Source organism: Fulmarus glacialis, unplaced genomic scaffold (assembly GCF_000690835.1).
Source record: "Fulmarus glacialis isolate BGI_N327 unplaced genomic scaffold, ASM69083v1 scaffold7354, whole genome shotgun sequence".
Classification (NCBI taxonomy): Eukaryota; Metazoa; Chordata; class Aves; order Procellariiformes; family Procellariidae; genus Fulmarus; species Fulmarus glacialis.
The window spans coordinates 51,648-68,573 of record NW_009206006.1 but is presented as its reverse complement, the minus strand read 5'-3'; the positions used below and the strand labels follow the sequence as shown (position 1 = coordinate 68,573).

General features: G+C 43.1%; 1 protein-coding gene across 1 annotated transcript in view; it reads left to right on the top strand.

Moving 5' to 3' along the window:
* The first annotated feature begins 2,153 nt into the window (after positions 1-2,153).
* KIAA1211 (KIAA1211 ortholog) overlaps positions 2,154-16,926 on the top strand; it is a 42,141-nt gene continuing 27,368 nt past the window's right edge. The window contains exon 1 of the mRNA XM_009575587.1: positions 2,154-2,367. The gene's annotated coding sequence lies outside the window, so the exon portion shown is untranslated. The remainder of the gene's footprint in view (positions 2,368-16,926) is intronic.

Here is a 16,926-nt window from a genome sequence, read left to right as displayed (position 1 = left end):
AGCAGAAATGGCATCACACAGCCTTCTCTTTCAAGAAGGCTGAGAGGAAGCAGGCAAGGTGGGAACTGTGGAAAAAAAGCTCTTTCACCCAGTCTTGTGCCTGTTACTGATGCTTCCTCTCCTGTATGCTCTACCATTTCATTTATGAGTTTTTGCAGGCAGTCTCTGAAGGGCGAGAAGGGTTGGGGCAGCTGCGGCCTAGAGCAATAAGTCCTCTCTTTCTCTGCCTGCCTGTCTGTTAGGGGTTTCATATAAGAATATATTTCTCTAAAGTCAGAATTGAGCAGCAAGCAGTTGGTCTGGCTGGAGATGTGAGTTGGTCAGCTTATGGAAAGCAGAGCTAGGGGACAGGGAGAGTAAACTTCTGTACCCCTTTTTCTTCTACGCTGCTAGAACGGCTGCTTCAGTGGTGGTTGTTTTTCTCATCTGCTCCTTGTGGGTCAGCGATTCTGGATCAAAGGATTCTAATGCTGGGCCTTAATTTGAGGTTCATAATTCAGCTTGTTGTCTTTATGCTGCTACTGGGGTGCCTTGTTGTCTTAATGAAGTTGCAGAAATGCTGTGTATCTTGACTGCCCAATGAGAAGACTGATACCTGTGTAAACTTCTTAGTAATTCCGCATTTCCTTTACAGATCCCTATCTGTTACATCTTTGACTTTATAATTTCAATCTAGGTTTCCTGTTTCATCCATAATAAGGTACAGATATAATCAGATTCACAAGGAATAGCTTGCTTGCTCGTTCTCTCTCCCATCCCTGGGTTCAACGCATGGTCGCTGGCACCATGCTAGTTGGGAAACCACTTGCCACTGTAAGCAGCCAGATCGCAATGTGCTTGGGCACATATTTTCTCTCTAAATACCCTGCAGTTACGCCTCCAGCAACTACAAAGGGATGTTACCCAGATGTGGCTTTGCCATACACAGGTATAGCAGAGTAGAGTGTAAAACCTGATGTGGTACGGAAGAGTACTATTGCACTACAGAAAATTTTTCATGTTTCCTGGTCAAATGTTCCTACAGGGGCCTTCTACGTACTTGTCCTATGAGCTGCTGCTGGTTGCAGAGTAGAGCGTGCTGAGGCAGTGCATATGCACGCAGCCTGGGAGAAAAGCCCATATAGGGATTTAAATAGCTTATGAAAATATTTGTCACCAGTACAACATGATGTTTCTCAAACTGGATTATGATAGGAGGCTAAAAGTTTGGGGTTTTTGTTTTGTTTTGTTTTAAGTAGATTTAATGCAAAATTAAGTAGAGGCAGAAAAGAAATTAAGCTCTTTGACAGTTATGATATTCTAGAAATTCTTTGGTGCATCCCAAACCAGAGAAATTAACAACTTCTTGGCAATGGTTAACAAGAAACTCTTGGTACTTCTTTTACTAGATGTGGGGAAAGTAGTTTGAAGCTGTGTTTATTTTCTTCAGTCTTTGGTGGGGAAAAAAAGGTTGTTTTTTTTTCTGGTTAACTTTTTAATTTCTTGTTCCTGTCTTCATGTCTGTTTTGTCTTTTTGCCGTGGTTTTTTTGGTGCAGCTTTTAAAATTTAAGCATCTCAAGGAAGAAATGCTTGGTCAAATTCTGTCCTCAGTTACTTGGGGAAAAATAAGTCAGAAAAATATATTGACTTTGCTGATATAAAGCTGGATGTTCATTGAAGTAACCCATCAGCAAACCAACAGAACTTTATTCTGTTCTCTTTGTTCATTTGCGAATTGACTTGTGTGGTTATGAGGCTACGTAAGCAAAATAGAGTAGGTTATTTTTAATTGCTTGTAATTCAAGGCAGAGGATCCAGCACCTGCCGCAGTGGGGTGACCAAAGCAGTGCTTGTCTTTTGGTGAAAAGGTCAAAACAGAAGTGTGGTGAAAAGCCTAAAAACGAGCCTCAAATAATAAATAATAAATAAATTCTGGCTCTACGAAATTATCCTTTCTCCTCGTCCAAATGTTCGGCTGCACTGACACCTCCAAGCGGATCCTTAAACCCAAGAGCAGATGTTTTAATGCTCTTACGTTTGCTTTGTCAATATGACGCGTCAGCAGCGAGTTGCAGCCCTGCATTTACATGGCAAGCGCCGGGCTGCTTCGGGCTGGTGACTTGCTCTTTGACCTCATTCTTCCTTTGAAGCTGCTGCCGCGGTGCGTGCTCGCGAGCCGTGCCGAGGCACCGCGTCCCTCAGCCCTGCGCCTGCTTGTCTTGTAATCCACAGACAAGAAAAAAGCAGGCAAATTCCAGCCTTTCAAGAAGCTCTTCGGTAAGAGGAAGAAAAGAGAGCCCGCGTCAGACTGCGAGGAAGCCAAACTGAAGCCCAGCCGCTCCTTCGGCAACGTCTGCAACCGATGAAGAGCCAAACGGTGGTCTGAGGTAAGCTCACACGGGTCTGCCGCCGGCCCGTGCAAACGCAAGGCTTGTTCTCCCGGCTTTTGATGGAATTAAATTTAAATTCTCCCTCTGCTGAGTGGTAGCAAGTTGCACGCTGCTTGTTAGGAAGCTTGTTAGCATCCCTGTCCCTCCTCTGAACGTGACACCCGCTGCTGGAGACCCCGAGGTCTCGCTTCTTGCACGTGTTACTTATTGGGTATAGTGTGCCAGTCTGCAAAAAAGAAATCCCAGGGTGAAGCAGAAATTAATTTGAATCCGGCTCCGTGATTTAACAGAACTCCGTGGCAAACACCTGAGTGGAAGTATTAATGGCATCCGTGTTTTTAAAGCTGGGGAAAGGGAAACTTGAACTGGCTGCTACAGATACTTTGTTGCGTACTTTTCCCTGCAAGGGGGTATCTCTGAGTCAGGATGGAGATGTCCTCTTTCGGTCCCTCCCGTAGAGTTTTTGCATTGTAATCGGGGTCAGCAAACAGGCTGCTTTTATTCTGATCTGAATTGAATGTAGAGTAGAAGAAGGAAGAGAGGGGAGAGAGGCACCGGGAAATCAGATCATATTCCAGTGACAAGAGAGGAGAGGAGGAGAGCGTGAGAGTTTGCTGCAGAAATGATGGGAGAAAGAAGCTGCACAGAGTTAACGAGTCAGCAATCTCTAACTAGGAACAGAACAGAAAAAAAACCCCAAACCAAAACAAAAAAAACACCACAACAACAAAAAACCAAGACCAGATGCACAAACTAATTGAGTCAGTAATACTTACCTCACTTTACAACTGAAAGTCTCAGAGAGGTTAGTTGACTCCTGGCCAAAGCCTGCTTCTTTGGAAAAAAAGCAGCTGCACTGGGCAGTGTGAAAGTAACAAAAAATCTGAGGATCAAAAAACCATACCAAATTCCTCGCTCACATGAAAGAAATGTGTATCAGAAACATCACCCTGCACAGTATTTTCAATGGTGCAAAATCATAGCTGTGAAAATGCAAATTTTTTTTCTTTTTTTTTAGTTTTTTTTTTAAGCTTCTGGATTTTTTTTTCCATTCTGTGAAATTCTTTTAAGTTCTACGTTTCCCCTTTGGTTTCTGCAGTGCAGTATTGTGCACCTCTTTTGCCTGTCCCGGCTTTTCAGAAAATCAAGACTGAGCATAGCCACACTGTAGATGGAGTCGTGACTGACTGCTATTGCGTTGCATTGCCTGTGTGCATGATGCCGAGCGACCGTAGGAAGTTACAGTGCCTTTTGCCTCAAGAGCAAACTAGTGAACAAGAGCAAAACAAAGGGCATCATCTCGCTATCAGTGATTTCCCATTCAGTGTAACTCAAAATGCAGTGCTGCACCCAGAAACAAACAGTGATACGGGAACTTGTCCCGTTCCTCAGTGGTGAAGTGAAGGTGTGGCAGACCCATGTGAGACTGCTAAATGCTTGCATTTTTAAACGTATTAATTTTTCTAATTAATAAAGGCATTAAATGTAAGTCTTTAGTGGAATAAACTAGACCGCACAATTTAAATCACAGGGGATTAGCAAATGTGAAGGGTCCCACGACTCATCTCAAGTGGAACATTTCTTTTTGCGCGTGTGATTCGTGAGCGGTGCTTCTGTTTTAGCCTGCTAGAAATACTCTTTTCCCTGTCAGGGAAACTCTGTTTTCCCTGTCAGGCTTCGTGGTGCAAACGTGGGTGGGATTTGATAATAATTTTCAGTTTGCAGGTAGCGTTTGCCACCTTACTCATCTTACAACAAGGATAGATGTTCAGTGCAGTGCATTAGATTGCTTTGGGGAGCTTAGCTTTGATGCCCTTTTCTGTTTTCAGCAGCATTGCTTCCGTCCATTAAATTTTTTTGCCTTTAGCATCATTTCAAATGTTTATGAATTGAATGCAGAGATAACCTGTTTAAGTAAAATAATATACGCAGTTGTTTACAAGTTGTCTGACAGTAAATACATTACCATATCTGCCGTTATTCATATAGAAATGGACTAGAGAAATATAAATAACTAGTGGTGTATTTATATAACCAAGATCTTGAGTAGTTTTATAAAACCATCTGCTTCAAACTCTTTAAGAATGTACAACAACTGTATATATACAAAAGCTTAATAAAAGTTCCAATTCTGCAATGAAAGTTCAGGGATGTTCCCATTCCCTTAATAGAGCTATATTTCTTCATCAACCTGTAAAGTACGTTAATTTGTTATCTGCAGATGTTTCATGTGGACTTTTTGTTTTGTTTGGGGAGGGTGAGGTTATTATTTTGAAAAGATATTAAGGAAGAAAGCTGTTTCAGGAAGGTAGAGGCAAGAAAATAAATGGGTATAGGCTAAGTAAGAGATCTGTATTGCTTCCAAGACCTAAGCTAGTATTTCACTGTGTGGTGTATTGGCTTACGAGCCTGCTCAGAGCTAATGCCTGAACCTCTAATAGAGACTGCGCCGACCGGGTGCTGCAGACGTACCAGGAGCAATTTAGGTAATCTGCATATGGTGTAGATTGACTAGCTGAGTTGGAAGCTGCCTGAGAGATCTCCCTGTCCATCCTTTCTTACAGCAACTTCCTGGACTCATCAGATGCAAATAACTTGTTTGGTATCCTGATGTATGCACACTTCAACCTATTTATTCATCCTTGTTGTTTTGCAATTCCCAGGTGGAAGGTTTGCTACTGCAATTTGTCTTGCCCTGCCTTGTGAAAGACTGGAATTCCTTTTCCCACTTTTATATTGCCCTCCTCGAGTTTACAAAGTTAAAACTGTATCCATTACTTTTCTGTCCTAACCGTATGAGCTGGGAGATGGAAGTGCTTAGTACAAGACAAGTTAAATTGCATTTGTGGAGCTTCACTAAAGTCTCCAGAAGCTTCTGTTCTGAGGCTATGATTTGGCACTTTGTAAGATTTTATATTTGTCTTATTTGTCACAGTTGACTAAGCAAGCATTGTGAGGAAATACCTGAAAGGGCACCTCTGTGCCCCACAAAAAGTTTGTCATTCTGGGCTGATGTGCAGAGGCAGCGGGGAATTACATTTTTCTTATAGAGGGTGCAGTAGAGTAACTTTACTTGGGCTGAATGCAATATTTCAAAGGACCTGGAAGCAGACCTGTCAGGTCTTTAAGACTCAACTGTGACAACATTGATCTTCTTCCAGGGAAAAGTCTCAGCAACATTCAGTCTCTTGAATGTGCCTGTCCATGAAATGGGACTCCTTTATTTGTAAATCCCTATCAAGGTCCGCATAATCCCTGTAAAACTGTTCTCAGGTCGCCTACATAACGTCATCCTCATTACGAAAAAATCACCTAAAGATCTTAGTTCTCTAAGAGGAAGAGAATATATATGCTGAGGAAGACTGCCTGTGAAGAAGAAAGCATGAGAGATTTCCTGTCTCGTAAACAACTTTGCCCAGTATTTGCTGAACCTTTGCCAGCGTGAATTGCTATTGGGACTGGACCGCGAATCACCCAGCCCCCAGCCCTCCACCTAGTTGAGCTGTGCTAAACTGTACAGCCGTTACTACTCAGCTAATGAATTCAGCTTCTTGTGGGGACCACATGCATGAGCAGTGTGATTTCTCCAAATGTATTAGTGCTTTGAAAATGCCTCATTTTGGCAAGCAAAGTTGCTATTTGCTATTCAAGCTGTATCCTTGTTACACTTGATAAGATAGTTCAGAGAGATCATATAATTGCACGGATTTCTGCTACAATGATTGTAGAAGCCAAAAGCATTCCCTTGCAAATATAAAGTTTGGTTTCTGACAATTTTACCAGCAGAACTTCAAAATTATCTTTCCTTGACAATTGTCTGACATCTTGCCGGGAAACTTCAATTCTAGAAATGTAAACTGGGCACATGCAGAGCTGCAGGAAAATCTTTCAGTACTTTTTGTAACATTTGCCCAGTGTCTGCACTGAAAGACGGGCTTCACATGGATTTAAGGCAAGTATTTTGCACAGTTCTTATCGCTAAGCTATATAGATAAGCAAAATAAGCAATAAACTGTTTATGGATGAAAGCTGGGGCAAAGGAGCACCGTGTGTTCCCAGGCTGCATCAGGAGTTTTATTGCTTGTGATGGGAAGTTCCCGGGGGGAGGCCCCAGGGTGACAAACAGGGACACAGTGCCAAAGATGCAGCACAAGTCAGGTCACGCATCCGTATGGAACTGCAAGTTGTGTGAGCGGCTGTCTCCTCGTAAGAACTGAAGTCTCCTGAATTTCTCCGGGCGGTCCACCTGCCAACGCCAAGAGTGAATCTTTCCATTTGAAAAGAGCAGAAGAAGGTCTGGGGAGAGGAATAAAAAGCATTTCATTGTCATCTTAAGAGGCCTCCATTTAGTAATTTGCTAAAGGTAATTCTTGTCAGAGGCTGGGTGGGTTGGGCTGTTTCACTGCTGGTTTACGCCTGAGTCCAAATGCCACAGACAGTCTGAACGTGGAAAGGAGACGGTGGTTTCGTACCAGCCATCAGCGTTTATAGTGCAAATTTGGCTTCTCTGCTTAAGAGAGGCCACGGGCAGTGGTGGAAAGAATGTCAGTGACGCATGGACGGGCTTCCATGGGATGGGGCACCTGCATAGCACATTTCTTGGAGGATACTTGGCCACTACTGGCCTTCCTCAAAGTATTTTTTAGAGGGAAAATAATGTGATCAAGATTTGATCAGTCAGTTGAGTTGTGGTTTCAGCAATAAATTCCAGACAGCTGTTATTGTTTATCTAAGAGGTATTTGACCTGTAAAGTACAAATTTTAATTTTACATTAATTTTGAATTCTGTGCCTGAATGGCCACAGAGGGCACAAGCACAAATTTTCAGGCAGAGAAATGATAGGAGGTATAGCTATCAACATGGGTAAATCATGATCTCTTTAATGCATTGAAATTTGAGAAAGAAGCCTACAGAAAGTGGAAACAAATGATGAGTCGCAGAGGGATGTAAAGGAGAAGGAGGAGTCATTTTATGAATTCTTTACTGATAGGAGGAGGACTAAGCAAAGAGTTGGTCCTCTGTAAGCAAGGAGAGAATGATGGCAACAAGTGGAAAAAAAAGCAGCACTAAGTGTACTTTTGACATTATGTCTGTTTTTAGCCTGTGTGAACTTTGTTACTGTGAGTGCAGTTTATACTGAGTTCGTGCATACATGGATAGCAGGAATACCACAGCTTTGAGAGAATACGTACAACAAATAAAATGCAGTTCTTCTGGAGGGTGCGATTGGGACCTGTATCCTTGTGGTAGTTTTCACAGAAGTTACAGATGGGAGAGGCTTGTTCTCAGGGTGCTCAGCCACCCTTTCTCTGATTGTTCCCAGCTGAGCATTTACCTCGGAAAACAAAATTATTCATCTGATTTTTCTAAACAGCGTGTTCCCCTTGGGAATTTCTGCAGGTATTTGTGGTCTTCTACTCCTCCAATAACTGCATATTACAAGTCAGGTCTAGGAGATGATACAATTTGTTCACTATTACTCATCTCTTGTATCTCCATTTTAGTTTCTGAATATTTAATTTTCATTTTGCATTTCACGTGAATGAGAACAACTCATCTGCGTCAAATGTGGCCTTGGTTACTAACTGCTGATCAATGGCATTCACTCTCGTCGTCATAGAGACTGGCCTGAAAAATGAATGTAATTATATTTTCCTCATCTCTCAAGTGACTCTTTTATTATTTCTCAGGTAATTACCTGACATGTACTTCGAAAGAATATGTGGTGATTGATTAAGGCAAAAAAAAAAAACCCGCACCCAATCAGGAGAAGCTGCTCTGTCTCTTTCTTTCTGGACTTTGCATTGCCTCTTCAGCAATCCCAGCCCCTGCTCTGATGGCACGTTCACCTTGCAGCTCAGATTTCCACGTTATCTCAATGGGTAATGCGCTTCACATGAAGAGGGTTTCCCATCTTACTTTGGTGGGGGATAGTGAAAAGAGTACGACACATGTTATGGTCGTCTTTTCTTAGCATTGTCCTGTACTACCTGTAAACATCAAATTTGGTGCAGATGACAATCAGCAGCAGGACACGTGCTCCAGGCCACCTCAGGGATTTCACTGAAGGCTTGATCCCAAGGTAGGGTCTGTTTTTGGCATTTTGTTTAGATGGACTCTTATAAAATCAAAGTAGTTGTTGGCATACCATCTGTCCCAAAATTTCCAAAAGCAGCTCATGATATTTTAAAATCTTCATAAAGTGAAGTCTTGCTTCTACCTCCAACTCAAATTGTAAGCCTCATGTATAAGCTTTTAACGTCTGTGTATTGTTTTTTCTGCATGACTATTAGAGCATTTGCTCTCATGAAAGTGATTCACCAACAGTTCAGCTGTTCAGTTTCTAAATTTGAGAGTAGGGAGGAGGGAAACCCAACAACCTGTAAATGATATCTTGCAAGAATCTGCTTTGTTAAAATAGGAAGAATAAGAAAACTTTATTTGATGTATTGGTTTATTAGCTGGTGGTATACTTATACGTTCATAAATCCCTATGAATTGAAGGTGCTGGCTAAACATGAAAACAACTAGACCTAAAGAATCACAAGCTTTTGTGTTTTGGGTCCAGGGGAATGTCCTGATTCCTTCTTGGACAATTTCAGCCACTACTTTGACACATTTCCATGAGGATGCAGCATTGGGCAGTTCTGCATAAAGCAATCTAGACAAAAAAAAAGTGATCTGTCTACCCGCTTGCAGCTTCAAAGAGCTCCCAAGATACCTTCCCTCTGTCACATCCAATTTTCATATACTGGGCAATTTCTTATTTTTCTTTTGCTTATTAGCCTGATTTCTGCAATTGGCTTTTGTCAGTCTCCTAATTTCTTTTGTAAGTGTCTTGTTTTGAGTGCCTTCCTGACTCCAGTGGGAGTGCCTTGATGCAGTGGTGCTTTGTGTCCACCTTCTCCTGGAGACTTCATCTTAGCAGCACTCTGATTTTACTAAGTATCTCTTCAGGCCCAAGCAGAACAAAGTAACATACGGGTATTGTAAGGCTTTTAGAAACAAAGCTTGGATTTTCCTCACTTGTGTCAGCTGACATGAATCCATGTTGAACAAGTTTCTTATTTCTGGGTTACAAGGTGTATTGTGGGAAGGAAGGGGTGTTCTAGGACAGAAAAGGTTGTGGCAAAGAGCAGCTTTGCTGTCTCCAGTTCTTCATTTGCATGGATCCTTTTGTAGGATTCATTACAGGTGTTGGTGAAATTAGAGTTGTTTCACCTTTTCTGTAATTTATATTGCAGCTGAACACCGCAGGAATAGGAGCCACAACTGCTGCGTGAGTGGCCATTTCTGACATGTACCGAGTGGCATGCGGTGAGGGCGGAGGAATGGGGGAAGCCTTCCTGAAATGGTCCTGGGTGTCTTGACAGAACATAAGACTAAAATCGTGCTCAGCGGTTTTGTTGATTTTACCCTTTCTCGACACCTCAGCTCTTGTCTTCCTCCCTCCTATTACCAACTTGATTAAGTCTTTGTGCTCCAGAAGCTTTGTTCTCAGTTATGTGAGCTAGGACTTTTCACCACTTGTTGCAATTTTAACACTTACTAGAAATTTGCCATCAACTTGCCGTTTTTATTTTTTTTTTCAGCTGCTACTTGAGCGCAAAGATGCCTCATTACATACGCTGTAGTTTCTATATGATCCTGAGACCCTTCAGTAGGCTTTCTCTCTGCAACAGCTGTTAACATTATATACCAGGTCCCACTCTGTGTCTGTCTCCTTTTTTCCTTGTCTTTCATCCTCAACCCTGATCACGACTAGCTTCATTTTCACCGTAGTAATCCCAGAACTTTTTTTTTAAACTCTGGTCTTCACTTCTTCCATCACAAACGCTGTCTTGCTTTAGTCTCCCTGAAAGGTTAGGCTGCCCTACCGTCTGCTTGTCCTCTCCCTTGCCTCCCTTTTGGATGTTTTCATTGCATTCCCCCTCCTAATCATCATATACTTTATTTCTTGGCAGATTCTGCGTGGCAACTGCCTTTTCCGCAGCTGGTAAGGTCTAGGGCTGGGCTCAAGCCAAGCAAAGTTGTCACCTGTGGTATAACACGCTGTCTTATTTCCTCTTCCTTTCCTTCCTGATGAGCTAAATGCAGTCACTATCTAGCACTTATTCCTGCCAAGGCTAACTTAGACTTATCACTTCCTTTTCTCTACATTTTGCCATATTTTAGAGCAAGTTTTGCATAAACATATGCTGCTGTTTGGTAGAATAGTGTCACACACAGTGGATTGCCAGGTCGCATGTGATATTTGGACCATTTAGAGCCCTATTCCTTCTACTAGTCTGCGTATTCCTATAACAACTGGTGACTTGTCCACAATCCTCAAGCTATGCTGGGGATTCACTTGCATAATTACTGGAAACCGGAGTGATGCCTTTCTTTGCTCTGCATACTGAGACTTTCTGAGGTTGGAGGATTTGGTGAATAATTACATAAAATTCGTGTGTCCAAAACTAGTCCCACCTCACTACCTTCTTGTCAGAAAGCAGCAAACGCAGGGCTGCTCCCTCGGGGAAGGCAAGCGGGGCACCAAGGCGGATCCCACCACAGGGTAGGAGCCTCATCGCCCGGGGCCCAGTCCCACGGTATCTAAGCGAGGGACAGATCAAGCAGGACAGATCCTGGGTTGGTGGCCAGGTCCAACCAGGAGTACAGATAAGGCAATATCTGGATGGTGAGGCAGGTCTGAGGCTGAGCCAGGAAGTCAGTCTGTAGGTCGGGATCAGATCCATTGATCACCCCGCAGGTCCACAGTGGGAAGGCAGGGCCAAGGGCAAGCCAGGAAAGAGGTCTGCAAATTGAGGTCTGGATCAAGGGGCTTCATGGCCAGGCACCGTTGTGGCTGAGCTGGAGACCAGCACTCCTTCGGCACAGCTCAGGCAGGGACTAAAGCCTCAACTGTGATCTTAAATAGAGCTCCTGCACCCGTGTGTGTGGGTGGAGGTCCCAGGTGAGGCTGGTCAGGGACATAAAAGCTTATGAGTGCACTCAGGGCCCTGACACCTCCCATGATTAATTTCTATGCTCTTAATGATTGTGATTTTGGTTAGATTATTAGCATGCATTAAAGATGCATCGGCTACTCAAAACTAGGCCTGATCCCTAATTTTACAAAAAATTAATTCACAGTAAGTTCATAGGTTACAGATCTCCTGAGAACATCAAACCAGAGCTTTGTATAAGACAGCATTGCATGGTATCTTTTGAAATGAGCCGAGTTAATAACACAGAGGCTGCAAAACAGGTCATTGGCATCAGTGGGGCTCTGGTGGGTCATGACAATGGGACTGTGCAGTTTTCCCAGCGTGAGTGCCCTGAGGTTTGGCAGTTCCTGAAGGCAATACGTATATGTCTTTAGATTGAGCAAAGAAATGATCCCTAAGTTTACTTTATGAAAAAGAATCCTTTAACTACCCTGCTAAAAAAATCTCCCTTTTGCCTGTCCAGCTTGTAAGGACCATGTTTATGGGTTTGTTAATGCAATGAAGCAACATGCTGTCTAAGCACAGTTGTAACTCAGAGTTCTGTTGCAGCATGGACAATATTCCCCATCTAGGCGTGAGTTAGAACTAAAACTCACATTCCAGCATGACAGATGAAAGCGAGGACACTAAAAATACAGCTCAGAATTACAATCCCTTTTCCTCTATTACAGTATTAATGCATCTCTGGAATGACTAGAAAATGCAATTTATGTTTTTCATCTCTAGCTGCCCTGAGGACATTCATGGGAGATGCAAAGCGTTGGAATGAGATTTCTTTTTTAAAAGAAAACATTAAGTAAAGGCAACCTATCACTGCACTTGTCATTTCCCTGGGGCACTATTCTGGGAGGTGACTCTCAGATGTCCTTGAAGGGATTATACTAAGGGTCAATACCTGGCTAAAACAAAATTGTTCTTGCTTTGCATGCTTTGTGAATTTTTTAGCGTTAAAAATGGCTTTATGTTAAAAAGTTGGCTCTGATTTCTAATGATTACAGAATTGGTTTCTAATGGAAATCTAAAAGAGTGAAAGTCATGAGATTGGGGTTTTTTTGGAGTCAGTCTCTACAAACATGAAAGAACAGAACAACTCATTCTTTCCCTTTATTTTCCAGTTTCTATTTCTAACTATTTAATATCGGAGTGGGAGGAACATTTATGACACACTAAAGAGGCAATTGGTGGTGCGAGCTTTCTGTACTACAGTAATGCACCGATACGGGATTATGCAAGAGCTGAGACCTCAGTGTTCCCTGCTGGCAAAACTTCCCCTTCTTAAGGATCCCACATTTCCCTTTGAGAGGAGAAATAGCTTGGAGAAAAATGGGGTCTAAACCATAATAGCCACCAGTACCGAGGTAAACTTAGCCGTGTATTCTGTGCAGTATTACCCCTGCACATACTCTGATGCACTTAGGGGTGCAGTCCCACAGCAGTATATGCTGATTGAAGCCCGGACTGCAGTTGTCCGACTCTTTCCAGCAGCTCTCTGGACATGCAGCTAGCATGGAAGCTTGTGTCATGTTTGCTCAGCCAAACCAGGAAGTTGTGTGGGGTTTTGAGTTTTGTTGGGTTTTTTTTTTTTGTAGTTATTCAGTCAGAACAGCTTTCTGAATTGTTTCATGTGAACCGTGAGCGCTAAGCAGGCACAAAAGAGGTAATGGGAACACGTGGGGAGGAGGATACAGGGAGAAAGGGTGATACCTCACCCAGTCCTGACTTGGAGTATCTAGAGCTGATGGAAAATTACATCTAAAACAGCTAACGATGCATAGCAGTGGATGGCTGATGGGGGTCCAAAGAGCAATCTCTCTCAGTTTGCTGGTCTTCGTGGGAGAGGAGTAAGACAAACACTTCTTGTAGGCTCAGGGTGGTCCCATTCTGCTGTGAGGGATTTGTTTCACATTTCCTAGTTTCTTAGCACACACAGACACCTCAGCAAGAGTGAGTAATGGAAAGAAGGGTTACTGCACAGAGGTTTTTGCAAGCCAAATTCATACATAGATACTTAGATCTATGATACTTCCAATATCTATGTAATCTGTTTTACTTACGGTTTTCTGGGATTCTTCCAGAGGTCTGAAATAAAACAGAAGGTGTTCTCCCTTTCCAGGGGAATGAATTTATCAGCACTGAGTTAAACAAAGAGTCTGAGAAACATATTCATTTTGTGCAGAAGAAAGCTAGTTAGGGGTGAGATGTATTTGAGGCAACTCTTTTTACAGCTAAATAGTTAAACCTGGGCTAGGAGTCTGTGTCATGTCCACGATCAAGATGTGGTGTGGTCCTCCTACTCCATGTCTTGCTCTATTTCCCACCCCTTTGACGTTTCTGGCTTAATTATTTGTAAAAATACTGTGGGATGGTTGGCTCTGCTGTACTTTTATGCTCTTGGGGAACCCTCAAGATAAAGACATATCCTGGTGTACTCTTTTTGTGCCAAAGCCCATGTTTTTGTGCCAAAGCCCATGTGTATCAAAGAACCCCTCATACATTCTCAAAAATGTAGTAGTTCTTAAGAATTTCATCCTAATAAAAGAGGATTAAAAGTATGTTCTCAGTTTTGCTGAGAAACCAAGTATTCTGACCTGTCTTCAGGAATCTGAAGAGGGACACAGGCATGGCAAAGAAAACTCGGAGAATGAATGGAATTTAACTTTGCTTCGAGTATAAGAAAATTCATTTTGAAAATTTGTGTATTGGAACTGAAACTGGAACATGATACTTGGGTTCCAACACATCTTCAGAGAGAACATCTTTAAGGATTTGCTGAAAGTGCTTTGTATTTTGGTATAGCACATCCATAATTCATTTAATTTAGTCAGGTTTCTGGAAGTGAGTCAGATGATGATTCAATTATTTTCAGCACAAACAGCCTCTGAAGTGTCATCATCGGTATTATCAACAGAAGTGCTCATAAACTGATGCCACTGTTTTCCCACATATCTTGGAAGTGGTACGGCAGTTTGAAACTGTAATACCTTTGCCCATGTGTGGTGGGTTGACCTTGGCTGGACGCCAGGTGCCACCAAGATGCTTAGCAGGGCAGGGAGGGGAGAAAACAAGATGGAAAAAAAACCCACAACCCAAAAAACTCGTGGGTCAAGATAATGGCAGTTTGATAAAGCAAAAAAGGCCGCGTGTGGAAGCAAAGGAAAACAAAAGACTTATTCTCTATTTCCCATCAGCAGGCAATGCCCAGCCACTTCCCGGGAAGCAGGGATTCAGTACGCATAGCAGTTGCTCCAGAAGACAAACGCCGTAATAACGAACGCCTCCACTTCCTCCTCCTTTCTCTTAGCTTTTGCTGCTGAGCAGACGTCGTATGGTATGGAATATCCCTTTGGTCAGTTTGGGTCAGCTGTCCTGGCTATGTCCCCTCCCAAGATCTTGCCCACCCCCAGCCTACTGGGGAGGGGGGGCTGTTGGAGGCAGCCTTGGTGCTGTGCCAGCACTGCTCGGTGGTAGCCAAAGCACTGGTGCGTTACCAACACCCATCTAGCTACCGATAGGAAGCGCAGCACTATGAAGGCTGCTGTGGGGAAAATTAACTCCATCTCAGCCAGACCCCGTACACCATGGCTATGATTGTAGCCCAGGTCTCTGACGTACCATAGAATCTATCGAAAGCCATTCCTGATGTCGACACGCCTTTTAATTGAGGAAAGAGGGCTTTCTGAAGCACTGTCTGTAGGTGTGGATTGTGAGGATGTTATTGTATAAAGTCTTCTGAGGAAAACTTCAGAGATGGGCATGGTGGTAGCAGTGAAGGAAACTCAATTATTCGTACTGTATTATGACTTAAAAGAAATTCGGTCTTTCCAAAAGTAGAACATCAGGAGAGTGAAAAAAGGGGTGGAAAAAACGCCTTTGTGATACAATCCATCAAACTCACAGCTGGGAAGATTTGACAGGATTGTGGGCTCCAAGTGAGTAAAATAGGAGACCTTTCAGAAAGTTCAAGTAGCCTGGAAATCACCTTAAACGCTATTTAAATTCACCTGTAAAAGAAACTAGGTTACTACAATGCGTGAATATGTTTTTTCCGATGTACTTTAGCCTACATAAACATTTAAGCAAAATTCTTAAAACATTTTTACTGGTTATTGGACATGTGGCTAGCAAAATTGCTCAGTTACCCCGTTCTGAAATATCCAGTATATCTGCAAAGCATTTTGAGGGGATACAGTAGAGAGAAGTCTTGGGTTAATTCACTGCAGGGTTCCTTGTGAACGTTTCATGTGTTCTGACAATTCGGAGTATGTTTGTTTTGGTAGCAAGTTAGTAAGAAAACAAAAATGGACAAAAACTTTCAAATATGTTTGGCCTCAGCTCTATGAAACAAAAATGTGTGATGCCATGTAATGAGGAAGGGCCTAAACTGAAAGCAGTTGGTGTATGGGAGAACATCAGAGAGAGATGCTGCACGTGCTTAGCATGGTCCTAACGCGGCATCGGTACCCCTGCGGGCACTTAGAGGCAGGGTTGGACTTCCAGTGGTGATGTTCTTATGATTGCAGGTCACACAAAGCTCCCAAGATGTTTCACATGACCCAGTGTCCCAAAGGGAGCTTTAAATGACATTTTAACAAGTCTGATCACACTAGCCATAAACCCAAATCTGCACATAGCCAAAAGCCGGTGTACTGTGTATCTCAAACAGTCAGGAGATCCATGGGATTAGTTCACAGGCAGGAGGTGAGACTAGATCACTAAAGGTATCCTCAGCTCTGTAGCAGCGTGGGGAAGATCTTCATCCGCAGCCATGTCCTAGGCAGTCCACCAGCTGGTGGACCTCAACAGTTGCTCTTTTCTGCCATTTCAGGGGCTCAGATTATCGGGCAGTTCCTACTGCCAGAGCATCCCTGCTGCTGGTCAGCTGAAGTTCTGGGGGTTGAACTGCTAGCAAACCCTGTGCAGTTCAAACACTGCAGGTTGGCTGTTCCCGACTTAAATATTAACAGATTCATTAGTAAGGTCAAGAACGACTTGCAAACAAGTCACTGAACTCTTTGGTGCCTGAATTGCAACCCTCGCCTACTAATTAGTTGTTACAAACAATAGGGATAAACATGAGCTGTCTAATTTTAAGTGTGAGAACGCCAACCCACTGGACGGTAAAAGGGGAGGATGGGGTGGTAGGCACGGTGAATAGCTGTGAGACAAAAGCCGTAAGTATCTGAGCCACAGTATTGCTGGAAGAATCTTTGAGAGAGGATCCTCTCTGGAGCACAGTGTGACCTGGATTATGCGTCCTCAGCAGATCTCTCAGCTCAAAGGTAAATAGTAAACGATAAATTCCCACTGGCCTTGCCTTCTGCACCTGCAGCAGTTTCACATGTTGAACCAGGCAAATGCAGGAGGGGTTGGCATGGGCTGGTTTGTCAAATTTTGCATGTTCCCCTCAGTTTTGGTTGTGAATACAGCCTTTTCCCCCCCGGCTTGTTGAATGCAATGCTGGAGCTTTCAGTTCAAACAGACCTACACGGTTATATGAAAAAAGCCAACTTTCGCTCAGCTTCCATGTCAAACCACTCATTTTGCAAGCCAGGCCTGCCAGGAGTT